The sequence below is a fragment of the Geospiza fortis genome, unplaced genomic scaffold (genome assembly GCF_000277835.1).
Source record: "Geospiza fortis unplaced genomic scaffold, GeoFor_1.0 scaffold884, whole genome shotgun sequence".
Taxonomy (NCBI): domain Eukaryota; kingdom Metazoa; phylum Chordata; class Aves; order Passeriformes; family Thraupidae; genus Geospiza; species Geospiza fortis.
The window spans coordinates 152,188-164,467 of NW_005054642.1; the positions used below are offsets into that span (position 1 = coordinate 152,188).

The 12,280-nt window shown below is 36.2% G+C and overlaps 1 protein-coding gene across 5 annotated transcripts in view; it reads right to left on the reverse strand.

The window, feature by feature from the left end:
* RGS7 (regulator of G protein signaling 7) overlaps positions 1 to 12,280 on the reverse strand; it is a 213,475-nt gene that overhangs the window by 71,301 nt on the left and 129,894 nt on the right. The gene's annotated exons all lie outside the window — the stretch shown is intronic.

The following is a 12,280-nucleotide window of genomic DNA, read 5'->3' on the forward strand; positions in this document are numbered from 1 at the left end:
CAGCCTGATTAAGCTATAATCCACTGTAGTAGATGACACAGTTGGTATTTATATATTGTATTGGCAAGATTTAGATACTGTAGTAGCAATAAATCTGATCATAATCATCTACATAATCAGAATGTCCTACTCCTCTTGCCTGATCAAGACCATTTTCCTGATTACTCTGCCACAGGGACACCTGCCTCATGTGTTCACAAGATGTGGGTGAATGGGGGCACTGACCTAAATCTGAAAAACTTTTATCCAGATAGGATCAACAGAAGACATGTTACCATCAAAGACTGAAGGAAAGGGGAAGCTGACCTACACTTTCTGAAAAGAACAAAACAAAAACAAAGCAAAGGACCTTTATTCAGTCACAGGAAAGGAAAAAAATAAAGAAAGAAATTATCACATTGGAGGGGAAAAAAAGCAGTCCTTGAAAAAGAAGCTGCATCTCCCAGCTAGCAACATAGAAACCCTCCACGTTAAAGCTTCTTAAGTATTTCCTATTAATTTTTATGTGATCGTTTCCCACTGCATTTCAGCTCACGACATATTAACTGCTGCTATGTCCTATTAAAATCTGCTTTTATTCTCTTAATAAATTTGTATCTTGAAAGGAAGATACCTGAGATATCAAAATGCAATGACTTGAGGTGGTAACCAAAGCTTTCATGTTGACCGAAAAATAAAAGAAAAAAAAAATTTAGAGTTGCAACATGAGGTGTCAAGAAACAGACAAGTGAGGAGTGAGGTGCTGGCATTGAGCAGTGCTGTAACTTCACCTCTGGAATATTTGTTTGTGGTGGTTGTTTAGCAAACTGGAAACGCACTGCTACAGAGGCTGGGAGAAAATCCATCCAAGCTGTAACAAACAGGTAGGCTTAATTACCAGACAAAACTGAACACATCACAATTTGGTAACTAGATTTTGTCACAGTTCATCCAGTATGCAGTCATGAAAAGCAGCCTGAAAATGTTTAGAATTGCCTTTATAGTTTCCCTGTCATCTCCAGCCTCAATTTTTTAAAGTACCTATCAATATCACACCAGCAATCAGGCGTTTCAGTGGTGGAATCTAGAGCTGTACCAATGACAGTCAGCATTCATAAAACTTTCCCTCTAATTTCACTATTACTACTCTTTGATCTTTTCTATTTTCAGTTTTGTAGAAATTACAGACTTTTTGCTCTTCTATCACTGATATCTCTTTTCTCTTCAAATCAAAATGATAGAAGGGTGAAATCCAAACTCCTTTGAAGTATGGGTTTCCTGTTTTTCCTTCTGGGTCTTCCTCTGAAACTGCAACCTTTTGGTTTAAGCTCTGATTCCCATGCTTCTCTAAGGCAAAATAGCGAAAATCAAAACCTCTGTGTCTTGTTTTCCCTAATGACTCTCTGAACTTATCTCTGTAAGATATTTCGAAACACTTCACTCATTCCCTCCTCTAGTATGAAACTCTGAGCTGATATTTAAAGTCATATGTGCATCCTTCTGAGCAAACTTGCAAAAGACAAAAACCAAAATTTTACATAAATTCCAGTTACTGCAAATACACTACTTTTGAGAATTCCTTCAGATGAAATCTTGCTCCACAATTTCAAGCATCTGTAAAACACCCAAAATACTGGGCATAGATTACTTCTACTCAGTAATTATAATTACTACACTATTATTTCAGGTGTTCTTGTATACTGCTGGCACACCAGATCTTCCTACTTTTCTCGCCCCCAGTGGCTGAGTCTACAGATATGTGATGAAATTGTTTGGCTGCAAATGTTCAGTGGGGAAGTATGTGATTCATTCTCCACGTGACACCCAAGAATTTGTGCCCGCTAGTATCAGTCAGGAAAAGTACATCACAGCTCCCTCAGACATGGTGCCCTGTGTGATGGTGCACCTTCCTGGCCACAGCACAGAGCCATTGCTTCTCCCCTTGTTTGCCACACTCCAGGGAAGGCACAGCTGCCAACTCCCCTCTCAGTCAGCTCTTCTTGACACCACAAGCACTGGAGCATTTAGAAAAGCACATTCCAAGGCACATGACCAACAGGCCTTGCCACAGACAGTTTTATATCTGGGATGGGGTTTCAAAGGAGGAGACCTGTCTTTAAGGTTTGGCAGATGCGGGGCATATGAATAACTAGTGTGGTTGATGCACCACTTGGATTTGTGGATGGCAAGTACAAAGAGTAAGCACAGGCTTTTTCAGTGCAAAAAATACTTGTTCAGAAGATAACATTTGTACAGAAGATAATATTGTTGAATCAGAGGGACATCAGTTAGCATGGAGGTTGTGATGCTGGGTGAGGGAAGCAATAGGTAGCCCTGACTCTCACAATGGTTACTGCTAGTCAAGATAAATCATGACTTTTTTTAGTCTCTAAGTCTGTTTTGATATGAATTGGTATTGCACCAACCATTAACTTTGTGTCATTGTCATGCATTGCTATCATAATCACAAAACACCCACTTATGACCAAGCAGTTCAGAAAATACAAAGAACACACAGCAACCACAGCTAGAAAAATAACTGTCTCTTTCACTGCACTCAATTCAAAAAAGAATAAAACAATTCTCTTTTTAACATTTTTCATACATCCAGCAAACTGAGAGCATAAAATACTGCAAATAATGTACTTTTTTCCATGGGAAGAGTGCTGTGATTTTTAAAGTCCACAAGGAGTTAACAGCTTTAGAGGTAAATTGGTGTCATTGAGACACACACCAAGAAAAAAATGCCATCAAAGCTCAGGAAGGATAACAACAAAGAGTGTGGAGGTGGCTTTTCTGAAGAATATCATGCCACTCCCCATGTGATCAGATTCAGTTATCTGGGATGCACATACACAAGAATCCCCAAGGCAGTTATTAAAAACAGGATCACTTTTAGAGAGTTTTATTTGTCCATTATTTATAGTAGGTTGGTTGGCAAATAAAATATATTTCACTGTCTTCATCAACATGAGGGAGAAAAATTTCCAATGTTGTAAATTTCCATTTTATACCATCCTGTGTTCCTATTATCATAACTCCCACTCCTAGTGCTCACTTCTCCCCTTTGCAATGGATTTACACAGATAATTATAGAGAACTATCAATTCAGCCAGACAAACTCTGCTATTAAAAATAAAGAAATACTGACAGATATTAAGTAGCAAAAATAGCTCAGTGAAAACTCTTTCAGAAGTGCCTTTTTTCCCACAAAAAGAGAAGAAGCCTCAATGAATGACCTATTTCTTCTCTAGTGACAGAATCTAAATGTAGAAGGAAGATGTGGGGCTCATGAGAACAGCAGCAGCAAAAACTATCAAAGTCTTAAAATAAATTGATAAAATGAACAGAAGTATGTGGTTCAAAATAATGGTCAATTTGTGTTTTATGGTAAGTTAAATATTAAATGGCTGAACTGTTAGCCATAGTGTGCCACTTTTAATTTAACAATCCCTAGTACTAAAGGAAAAAGTTGAAAAATATGTCCTTAGGTTTTAGAAAGACATCCTGGGGAAACATGAGGGGAAAAAAGGATGTACAAAACAGACACCCATACAGACAGCATGTTGGGGACTATAATAGAGGATAGAAGGAATGAAAATAAAGATAAATGCAACAAAAAAGGAAGATTCAGGATGACTTTTGTTGCTGGATACGTCTCACAACTCTGTGAGTGTTCCCATATGGAAATAAAGAACATACAAGGTTATGAAAATCTGGTTGACATATTATCTTGGATTCCCAAGGAGCTCTTGGCATGATTCCCTCAAATGTTTTCTAAAGGTATTAAGCAGATCATGAAAAAAGCAATAGGTAGAAAGGAAGGAATAAAGGTTAGGCACAGCAGGTCAGTTATTACACTAAATAGTGTAATATTACACTGAAATAATAATATTACACTGAAGCAGAGGTAACCACAGTAACTGTGTTTAGTAGGTCCTGGACTGTTCAGAATAATCCTAAATTATCTACAGAAGGGTGTGAATGATGAAATTACATCAGATATAAAATTTGCTGAAAGTATAACATTACTGAGGTCAGCAAAAAGTGAGTTGTGAGGAGACAATGTAAAACTACATGACACTGATTCATTACACAATAAAACAGTTGAAACTGGATTTTGATAAATGCTAAACATTGTAGATATGAACCTTCCCAATTGTACATGGCCAGTAAGTGGCTACTAGGTAACTGTCGCTGCTCAAAAAAACTAGAGGTGTTTTTCTGAGCCCGCACTGCAAGAAAGAATTTGAGGTGCTGGAGCATGTCCAGAGAAAAGCAACAGAGCTGGTGAAGGGTCTGGAGCACAGGTCCCATGAGGCATGGCTGAGGGAGCCGGGGGTGCTGAGCCTGGAGATAAAGAATCTTAGGGAGACCTTATCAGTCTGTACAACTGCCTGAAAGGTGGCTGTAGTCAGGTGGGGGTCAGCTTCTCCTTCCAAGTAACAACCAATTGGACAAGCAAATGATCTCAAATTACACAAGGGGTGATTTTGACTGGAAACATTTTTTCACAGAAAGGGTTGTCAAGCATTGGAACAGGTTGCCCAGGGAAGCATTGATTCACCACCTCTGGAAGTATTTAAAAGATGTATAGGTGTGGAACTTAGGGACACAGTTTAGTGATGGACTTGGCAATGCTGGGTTAATGGTTGGACACAATGATCTTTTTGAACTATAATGAGTCTATGATTTTGTTCCACAGATACCATGCTATAGTAGCTGCTTCTTATATTTTTGGGGTTTTTTCAATTCATGCTAGATATTATATCTGATGACATAAATAATTCCAACATTTCAAGAGGCAAATATTTAACATTTCTAATAAGCTTAAAGGCTATTAAAAGGTTAAGTTTTCCAGTTTAACGGAAGTATTTTAAAGTAGATAGTAATTAGGAAGCAAATTTTCAAAAGCAAGTGTAAACTACTTGTAACAATTTCTGCATGCCTAACTGAGGTGAATAGAGTCTTTTTATGGGTTGATTTTGATTTTTTTAATTAATTTGAGCCTCAGACTTAGTGAGAACAGTAGTTTTTTAGCACCAATAAAAATTAAATTCTAGTGACACTAGATATTTTATACTTTGTGACTAGAGTCAACATGGCTCTTATCATCCAATCTGTGACACAAACAATTAAAATCCTGATAATTTGTGGAATTTGATTACATGACTGAATGAAACCAGTGAAATTTGAAAAAGGGAGAAACATTTGAGGGAGAACATCTGAACATAGAAGAACACAAGAATTAGATCCAACCACCAGCCATAAAAAAATGAGAACCAGAAGATTCTATGCAGTAAAATTGGAACGTGAACCATGGAGATTAACAAAAGAGGAGAGGAAAGGAAATATTGAAAAAAAATGAGGGAGTGCCTAGGGAATATTAATCTGTCCAAGATGAAATGGCAAGACATGTCCTTGCACAGCAAATGTTGGACCGTCACTGTGCCCCTGTGTGTAGAGCAGTATTTCTCTACATGTGCTATGAAAAACGAAAAACTCAAAATGCTCCTAAGGTCAATAATTAACAAAATCAAGAGAAAGCCTCACACTAACCTTCCAGTCATCAAATACTACATACGACATGTAAATATCAAAACATTTTTGTTTACTTGACTATAAATAGCTGCAGCAGATGTCGGCAAGATGAAATAGGATTTCAACTGCTTTTTTCAATTAAATTGGCCAGATTTAAAATCTCACTTCCACCTGCTTGCATTTTCCATTACTATGTAACACAGTTCTTTGGCAAACAAGGAAGCAGAAATCTAATGAAGTCTCTAGACAGTTATTTAGCTGCTTTTAATTAATTATGCCAGTGTGAATTGGGAATTAGCAAATGCTCTTTCTCTTAAACCTCCAAAACTTGGTATGATCACAAAGGTTCAGAAGGAGGCAGTCAAACAGTAAGAAAACTACAAAAAAATCCTAGTAACTTTAGCAGAAATTACATAAAATAATTTATTAAGAAGATCATTATAATTCAACTAATTAAATTATTTATTTATTTCTAAAAGTTATCAGTTCTCCCTAAAACAGCATATTTTGCCCTAACTTCATGGGTAAAGATTTCAATTGCGTAATTTAGAATGTGGCCTAATTTGTTCTGCAACAGGATGAAAATAATTCCTTCAAATGGTGCAACAGAGCAGCTGAAGTTTTTTCCAATAAAATTGCTTAAAATTAAAGTATACTGATGTCTCAGCTTCTATCATCTTGATGAGGTAATAGTTTTACAATTAACTTTTTATCTCAGTAGGCTTGTTCAGACTTATTTTTGTAATAATATTTTGTATTCTAGTCAGTACTTTTTTTGATCCTTTTCTCTCAATAAGACTCTCAAAATCTTCAGTGGAATAAAGCCCATGCTGCCTACTGAATTGTATGATGATTGTTGGTTTGTTTCAATTTTTAAAACCAAATTGAGCATCAGACACTGATATACTGAATACTGAAAACCATTCTGAGTATAATCTGGAGATTTTAATATTAAAGGCAATATTATTTGTTGTTAAAATAAATGCCTTTGAAGTCAGCACCATGGAATTAGGAAAAGAAAACTAAACTATCAAGAGAACTAAAATTTAAAAAATTCATTTGATGCCTTGCTTTTAACCAGAGATAAGAAAGCATCAATAGAGATCTGTTTTATACAGAAAATGTGTATATCACACAAGTTATAGTTGAATCATAGAATTATAGCACTGTTTTGGTTGGAAGAGACCTTAAATTTCATCTAGTGTCAACCCTCCTGAAATGGTCAGGGACACCTTTCAGTAGGTCAGGTTGCTCAAAGCCCAAAGAGATCCATTTTGAATCAGTATTCTACTGACAATATCAGAAAGGTTGCTCACAGAAGCAACTTTACAGAACACATGTATTTTGTCATACCAATGCCTAGTACTATAATTTTATTTTTACAATCATTTTATTGTACAGAATATTATGCTAGATAGCAGCAAATTCCATACTTGTCATCTTTACCCATTACTCCAAGATGGACATTTATTTATAAATTAAACAGACAAAACTCATTCATACTTCTCAGGTAATTCAAATGTTTATTAAATTTCGTAATTACTAGGGTGAAAATACATGAACTATTTTTATGAAATCTTGCAAAACAATGCCTCCTTAAGAAAATAACAATGGGAGAATTTTATTTAGTCATGTTTAGCATGATAAAACAGTTGTAATAGTTTGACCTATCTGGCTATGTGAAGGAAACACTTTGTCACCAATACCATGATAACATACTTTGCATCATGATAATGATCTCATACTTTGCATCAATCCCAGTCACAAAATTTGTACCTTCCCAATAAGTGTAAAAAACTGTTCTTTTTTAACCAGATGCCACACTACCAAAGAGATCAGGAGAAATGACTGCTCTATCAAAGAAAATTGAAAATGAGTACTGATGTTACCTACCACCTATCCACAAGTGAGAAAATAAAATGGCCAAACAAGGAACATATTAATCACTTTCAAGAGTGACTACATGGAAATGAGATTGTTTAAACAGTACAGGCACATTTGCAGAAAAAACACCTCACAACAGGTGGCTGTGCAGGTCTATGTGCTCTTGGAAACACTCCTAACACATGCAGTCTACACAGAATAATAGATTATACTAATCTGGAAGAAGCTTCAGTGGAAAAAACATGAAATCCAATAAATCCGACATATCCTGTCACTATTGAATTGAAGACATTACACTTCTGCTCACCATTTACAAAACCTCTCTAAAGGCTTTGGGCAAAAAAACCACCCTTTTCACGTGAACATTTCCCATTTCACTCCTGGAACCTCAGGAGTGGTTCCAGGAGCCACTGATTGCCACACAGGTAAGTATTCCTTATGCTGCTTGTAATTATAGGAAACCTGACCCACAGAATTTTTGCATGAGTATCACAATGTTAACATTATTGGTAATAAAGGAGTGTCTGTAAATTCTGACATTTTCCATTCTCAAACAGAATTTTGTTCTCCTTTCTTTTTGTGCATCTGAGATTAAAGTAATTATTCCATTGAAATGTTACAGGATCTGATCAAAGCTCAGATCAAATTCACCCAGGAGAAGAAAGTCGGCAAGTTAGTTGCACTGGAATTGACAAAGGTTTGTGAGGTTTGCTATGGAAAAAAATGTGCCTGAATTTCTATCAGGCATATGAAAAACGAGAGTGTCTGATGTCCCTGGGTTCCCAGTATGAGGGGTATGGTATGTGTGCAGGCAGCATAAATTAGTTTTATTGAGCTTTCGGGTTGGTTATTTTTTAAAGTCAGGATAATAAAAAGGGAGCATTCTACTCTTACTCCACTTCCACAGGTTTTGATTAGTGCAAAGACTGCAAAGATAAACGTGACCTTTCCATTCTCTTCTTCATTCCTTCTCATAAGAGACTTTTTTCTGTTAGCAATCTCTGGAAGTACCTCTCCTTTTCTTGCAGGTCTCTGGTGCATTTTCCCAAATGACAATTGTTTAGAACATCTTGTCTGGCTCCTGTTCTTTGCTGCTACCTTTCTGCATATAACTGGGGAAAAGGCAAAACTGAGAACTGAACAATTTTTCAAGTAAACTTTCAAAAACTCAAAGAAAAGCCTTAACATTTTTCTTCTAACTCTTTCAAACAAGTACTGTGTCTTTTCAAGGTCATTATTAGTACACCAGCTGCTGGAGAGAGAAAGACTTTACTAAAGAGGGAAAACGAAGAAATAAAAACAGATGTTGTGCTACTGAGCCCTCCCTTGTTATTGCTCTGGCTCAGTGACCACAGTTCACATGGATGCTGATGGGCATCTAGCTACAGATTAGTTACACCAGTTAGATGAAAAAACTACATACAAATGGTGAGAACTGAAACTGAAAAACCACAGGAGGGCATAAAAATCAAGGTAGTCTTTTTTCATAACTATAAAACTTAGATTTAGTCATATATATTTTTGGCTTCAGTGTAATGGCCAAGAGCGATAGCAAGCTACTTCAACAGGCTGCCTAAATGAGCAGGAGCAAAGCAATGTAAATGCATTCTGAGCATTCTAGAGCAGCTGCAGTGGCTCTGCTGGAGCAACCATTTGATAAAGAAGTGCCTCCAGCCAAATTCAGCTGGTTTACAACTATGAGAAAATTAAATAAGCAACACTCAGGAATAAAGATACTTTAAAGGAACACGAGGATTATGTCTAAATATATTATCTACACTTTAAGGCATTTTCTGAGACATCTAGATGAAAATTATTCGTGGGATGATTGGAAATGAGTGTTTGTGAATAACACCATTTTCTTGTGAAAAGACTGGAAAAGTCATAGTATTCCTTCTCCTTTAGGAGACAACAGCATCATTTACTATTAGGATGTTGAATATTAGGGAATAGAGAAATCAAGTGTTTGCCAAAAGGACATTGAAGAAATCAGTGCAAGAACCAAGTACAGGACTAGACTCTTTGGAATTTAAGCTGATACCTTTAAATCATTTATCCTTTTTGTTCTATTTTTCCCACTACAGATTAAAGGAACTTCAGTATCTGATGTGGTCAGTCTGGTGCATTTCACGTCATTAGTGATCATTTCAAAAAAGAAAAACACAATGTAGAAAAACAGAGTAGATTTTCCACATTAAGAGTAATTGGCAACATCAGTGAAGCATCAGCACTTACCCTGTAATGGTCAATTTGACAACACATGTCTGAGTGCCAAACCACGAGCCCTCACAATTCTGTAAACTCAGTTAATTGCTTCGTTTCAGGTTGAGATCATGCTTATATTTATGCCTGAATAAAACTTCCCCATTAAAAATAACTTGGACAATTTCTGTTCCTTAAAATTTTACATATGAATTGTAGGCTGAAACACAAACATTTTTTAACTACATGTTGAATAGCAAACAATGTAACAGCAACTGCACACTGCATTGTGCACAGCTATTCTGGGCACAAGCTCTGCTCCACTGAAATAACTTCAAATCTGGTACAAATTAGCAGAATCCACCTATCATCTCCAGTTTATTTTCTTGATGGAGATCTACTGCAGCAAGCCAAAATCTTTCGAATATTCCACCAAATATTATTTTCCATTTATTAAAAACCTGCATGATTTTATTGACTGGCAGTTTACAAGTTCAAGCTTTTTACTACTTTTTGCTAAATTGCTTTTTCCAGGTGAAACTTTTACACCTATTAACAAACTGAAGCAAATGTTGCTGTCAGGCCTTCTGCCTTATGTTTTCCCACTATCCATAATGCTGCCTACTTCATTCTCGCTTAAATGGTACTGGAGTTATATTCCCTATGCAAAACAAAGGGGAAAATTGCATTTCAAAATATTACTTCTTTATATATAAAGTGTGGTAACATCATTTTCTTCTTACTGATTCTGTGTTTTATTAAAGAACAAGTTGACTGTAAGAGTTAGATGTTTTCACCCTGGAGAACAGAAGGCTCAAGGTAGGACCTCAACACATTTTTCCAGTGCTTAGAGGACAGAAATTCTCTTTACAGGGAGCCACACTGAGAGGATAAGGGGCAATGAATACAAGTTGCATGGAGAGAGCTTTCATCTATTCAAGTTTTTGACTGTGAGAACAATCACTGGATGTGCTGAAGGTCCTGTCAGTGGCAGTGTTCAGGATGAGAGAGGACAGAGAACTCGGTAATCTCACTCAGGCTTGCCTCTCCATGGAAGTCTGCACCACCTGATCTTCTGAGGTTCCTTCTAACCTGATGACCCTTCTGAAAATCTCTCCATTTATCCCTTAAATCACAATTCACTTGCCTTCCTTGCATGAGTAGCTGCACAGCACTGGTAGATGAGGTGTGCAAACAGTCCTTACATTTTTCTGGACAGAGTAGAATATACTCTTAAAATATGCATTCCAATCTACTTTATGTTGTTCTTCCAGGTACGTGGCTGATATCAGATTTAGACAGAGAAGATAATTTTCAGTGCCAACTAAGGCATTATTTATTTCTGCATCATAAAACTGCACAGGTTCATAAGTGATTTGTAACAGGACCCTATAGGATAGTTTTAAAAGACAACTGAGTTAAACCCTGACCTACAGGTAAAAAGTGATCAGAAGACACTGGAAATCCAAATTACAGTGACAACAGATTGCAAAAATTAAGGGCTTTTCCACACAAGGTTCTAGACTGACTTGTCCAGAACTGAAATGAAAAGCAAGACACTTAAGGATTTTGAAAAAAACAGAACATTTTCAGAAGTTCTGTCATGTGAAAAGCTCTTGCTCACCATCTGTCAAGTTCACTGTCATCTGGCAATTCTGAGCATTACCCAAAGGAAGCATTTAGGGCGATTTGTTTTCTGAAGATCAGAATTTAACCAGCTCCAGATAGCTGACTTTGGACTACGACCAAGATACATAAGACATTTTTGTCATTGTGGATAGTTTTTTTTCCATCCATGTAATCTGAGAGGATAAAACCCAGCTTCAGTTAAATTACTGTGGTGTTTTGGTTACATATGTTAGTAGTTTGTGTGTTTGTTTAATTTTAATTGAATAAGAACACAAGGAACCAAGGAGACATGTTTTCTGTTTAGCAGAAGCTTTTTCTATTCCAAATTTTGCAACAAGCAAGTAATCTGAACAACAACCTATTGCAGTATTGTAGCTCTGGTTTGACAAATAAAGGTTAAGCTTCCATATCAAATAAACTTAGCCTAAGAATCTTTCAAACTCTCGTAAACACAAAGAGGTGTTTTTTAGCTGACAACTGAGAAACGCAATATCACACTTAGGTCACTTGAAGCCTCCACATTATCTCCAGGAAGCTAGCATACAACACTGTTCAAAGTTAGCTGAAATTGTAGTCATCTCTCTCACATAACATGTCAATATGTTGTGCACTGACTACTTCCAAATTACAAATTACATATTGATAGCTGTTCATTGCTCAAGTCACAATTTTAAACACAGTGATTTTGCTTTTTTCAATTATCATACTTTGAGTTCTAATTTGACAGAAAAACACATTTTAAAAATAAAGACAAAGATTACTCCCAAAAATAAAAAAAAAAGAAAAAAGCAAGGAAAAAACCAATTTTTATTCATTTCTCATCATTTTTAAAGAAGGAAGATTATTTTTCCTCTAACCAAAAGAAATGGGAACCTCCATAGAATATTTTATTTCTACAATTCAGCATTTTCTACTAGAAATAATTCCTTTATGGAAAACTTCTGATCAGGTAACTAGATTCTTGTAAACCCAGGAAAGAAATAATAGCTAAATATAATAACCAAACTTTGTTTCCTGCTGGGCATACAAGATACCAAGGCAGAGT